Consider the following 4,492-nt stretch of genomic DNA (forward strand, 5'->3'; position numbering starts at 1 on the left):
GTCTTATTCAACAATTTCTTATGCTTTTGTTACTTGAAGTTCCTATTTGGTGAGTCTTCTATCATGGTTGTGTGCGCTTAAATTCATGCGGTTTTGGAGTTACACTGCTGCTGTATTTACTATAGTACTGTGTAATTTCACATAAATCTCCCAAACATTTGTTTCTTTGGAAGAGATACGAATGCACAGCTAGATGGATGACTTATGACAGTGACAGTCCATCAAATGTGGTTTAGTGTGTGAAACATTGATAGAGCTGAGAGACCAAATGCATTCAGCAGATAGAGCAGACAACCAAAATAGTCTAGACATATTAGAGAGAGACAGAGTGCCTTTTTCGAAATATTTCTGGTACCCCTAATGGACTGGCTGCAGATGTTTAAACCAAATCCTCCCTGTCTCAGTAATTTTTTCCTTTCTCTTGCATATACACACACTGCGTCACGTGTTTGACTCAGCAAGCTGTCATATCTTCCTCTTCAAATTCAAATGAAATCACAACATCTAAGAGTCACTAAACTGTTAATACTTCTAGGACTTGCGCCAGTTCAGAGTGTAGCTGCTGGGCAGTTCTGCCCTTCAGTGCATGGTGTGAACCGTCTGATGAGTTGTGGCAAGGGAGAGGGATATCTTGTGTAAACAAGGGGATTGCGTTCCCAGGCTCAGAGACTTGACTGGTGATTAAGAACTGATGTTAGTCAGAGTGACCAGCAGTCCATATAACTAAATAAACGATGCCACCAAATAGGACCAGTCGCAATCCACCTTAGACTTAAACTCCATCCCCCGGTTTCACAGACAATGCTTAAGCTAGTCCTAGACTAAAATGCATGTTTGAGCTGTTTTAACTGAAAGAATCTTGCACTGACAAATCTTAAAATATGTCAGTGGCATTGTTTTGTCTCAAGATGCACACCAGTAATGTTTTTTTCTTGGACACGTTTATAAAAGTTACTTAAATGTCCTAATTGAACTAAGGACTAATCCTGGCTTAGTCTAAGCCCTGTCTGTGAAACCGGGCCCATATGTTTTAAAGGGATAGTTCATTCAAAAATGAAAATTTTGTTTGCATTTCATTCTTCTGTGGAACGAAAAAGAAGATCAGTGAAAGTCAGTCGGGTTCAGAGTTGTTTTGGACCCCGCTGACAGTTATTGTAAGGACAAAAACAGTAGCAACATTCTTTAAAATATTTTCTTTTATGTTCCACTGAATATTTATATAGCACTTTATACAATACAGATTTGTTTCAAAGCAGCTTCAAAGCAATAAACAGGAAGATATCAAAATCAATGATGCAAATATTAAATAAATTCAAATTCTGATGTAAAGCAGCTCTAAAAACTATACATTTGTGTCATTATTCAGCTCAAGTCAGTGTTGATTCAGTTCACTTTAATAACTGTGTAAAACAAATCAATTATTAAACAAGTTTAATTCAATTTAGATGTAAGTAGCTCTAAAAAGGCAACAGTGTCGTTATTCAGCTCAAATCGGTTCAATAACTGTGCGGATATTTCAAACTTCGTCAGTTATGAAACAAATTCAATTATAATGTTATCAACTATTACATGCATTTTAAACCCCAGCAAGCAAGAAAGGTGACAATAGCAAAGAACTCAAACTCCATAAAGAAAATGGTTTTGACGACATGAGGGTGAGAAAATAAAGACTAATGAGACCTTTAAATTCTAATTTGAATTTTAAAATTAGAATGAAATGGATATAATGAGGGTGTGACTTTTATGCATAAGCAATAAGTATTTAATATTTTTATACTTATACTTTTAAAAAATAAAGGTAACTTCCATGAAGAACCTTTAACACCCATGGAACATTTCCTTTCAACAAAAGGTTCTTTATTCGTCTAATTTTTTTATTTTTTTGGGGAACCAAAAAATGGTTCTTCTATGGCATCGCTGTGAAACACCCCTTTTGGAACCTATTATTTTTAACAGTGTAGGCTATTTGAAATAAGGAAGCAGAATATAATAACACAGTTTCATAGCAGTTTGGTTCTAAGTGAAGATTTTATCAAAATCAAACTTGACACTAATGTCATATACAGGCCTTTATGGAGTCTATGTGGGTCAGCTGTATTCTTGAAACATTTAAACAAGAAAAACAGACTAATGATGTCCTGACCATGCAGCAAACTCTCCGAAATAATGAGCTGTCATAACTCAGTTTGTTTGTTTGTGACCTGTACACATAAAAATAAACTGTTATTTCAGAGTAAACATGCTGATAATATCGTCATAACTAGGAATTCAACACTAAATCCAAGTATCGGCTTATTTTCTGTTAAGAGGCCAATCTTTGGATCGTTTAGGCTTGTTTGCAAGATATATTTGAATGAGAATTGAATGAGAATGGATAGTGCTCTGGGGACCGTTACCTCATCTCTCAGAGCAACAAAACAAGAATCAAGTGAGAGAAACGGTGAAAGAAAAAGGGATGGGGGGTGGGAGACTGTGAGAATGACAGAAACTGAGAGCAGGATGTTTAAAAGTCAATGCCCTGACCTTTCTTTAGCGGCTCAACAAACTGATTCCAGTTTCTCTGTCAGTAATAGGTTGGTTTTAAACAAGTCCAAACTGTATAACTGAACATCTTGACAGAAAAATAAATCTCTCCGGATCTCCAAAATGAAAGTAACACTGACCCTAATAAAAGACCAGTCAGGACATGAAGTGCTGTTTTAGAACTCACTTCTCATCATTAGTTCCACTCAGTATGCCCAGGCTTGATACTAATGAGGGTCTTGTCCTAAAACACTAGGCCAGCTCTGCATGATGGGAACTGGGCTAATGCAGACCTGTCAACCTAGCGCTGAATGCTGCTCCATTCACATTGTACACAGGGGGTGGAGTGTCGCTGAATATGGGAGAGTACATGTGCTTCATGTGTTGTGTGTGTGTGGATGTTCTTTTTATGATTCACTCAGCACTGAATTACGGCCAGAAACTCTCAAGCTAATCTCTCCCACTGGATCTATACACACCCTGCTGTGGGTGTGGATACACACCCAGAGAAGGAGAAAGGCTTCTTTCACACATTCAGATGTCAGAAGCTGAAATAATGTTCTGGCTTATTGCACAGTAACCACCTGTTGGCGTATGTATGTGTCTGTGCACATTGCAAGATACACACTTGTAATTGTGTATAAGCAAGCTGTATGTTTTAATTCCTGCATTCAGGACACATCTTGAGTCACAATGTTTACTCCTTCCAGGTGCATCCCGATGGGATGGGAACACTTGAAGCCTAGTTAAATGTCTGTAGGGTCAAACACACACTCACACGCTCAGTCTTCCAGGTTGGAGGTCCCAATGGTCACAGATGTTGAGGGGACATGATGCAATGCAATGAAACAGATCTCTATCTCAGTTCAGATCAACACTAAAGAAAATCAGGGGGAAAAAATCCATCAAATGTCTTATTTTTATTACAAATTATAATATGAACTTTTATGAATCACTGTAAAATAAATATTCAGTATATTGAAAGCTATTTAATGTGTGCTTCACAATTGTTTGATACAAATGGTTTACAGGGAAAAAAGCCAAATGTTTAGAACTGGTGAGAAACCTTTACCTCAGTTATTCTCATTATGAACTTTTCCACAAGCAACTGATCCTCAATCATTAATTCCCTTTTTATACTTCCACTAAACCCTTGCTTTGTACAGTTTTACTGTCACACCTAAATCCCTGTACAAGCATGTAATTTGGCCAATATTGGCCAACTTTGGAACCCTGAATTACAACATTTTTTTCACACACTCAAGCACGTCACATAATGGGTATGGGTCCTATACATCTGTGCATATGGGAATAATTAGGAGGCCATGATTGCTAAAAGACAATATGCAAATTGGCCAGGATGGCTAGGTTACACAATTGGACCCCCACAGACTTTAAGCAGCAATCATAGTAGGCCCATTCCCCAGAAGGTTTCCCATCCAGGAATTGCCCAGGCTCAAACCTGCTTAGCTTGAATGGGAAACCATGGGAGAGTTGCAGTGATAGCTGCTAAAAGGGTTAATTAGCTTTTTTGTTACATTAAATACACGAATGGTCTTGTAATTTAAAATAAACCACACATATTTTGGTATTAACTGACTTTATGGAGTAATTCAAAATATATAATAACAGGGCGACCTCTCCTGTTAGTGCGAGAAACTACACATGCTGCTCTAGCGAAGCATAAATAAGGGTAGTGAAGCGTCCTCTAACGTCCATTATTTGTATAAGTCTTCTAATTTATATAAATTACCCAAAACAAAAACGCACGTTGAACACAGATACAGAATAAACATACGGAGTTATGATTTAAATATGTACATACAGTGCTTTGAAAAGCATGTCATTAGGTCATATTTTTCAAATTCTGTACATTTCTTTTACAAACAGCATTGTAGGTGTTGCCAATTTTTGCATTAAATCCAAAGTATATGGGCACATATTTTTGTGTCCACGAGCTCCATCATTT

Source organism: Gobio gobio, assembly GCF_949357685.1.
Source record: "Gobio gobio genome assembly, chromosome: 2".
In the NCBI taxonomy this organism is placed as follows: domain Eukaryota; kingdom Metazoa; phylum Chordata; class Actinopteri; order Cypriniformes; family Gobionidae; genus Gobio; species Gobio gobio.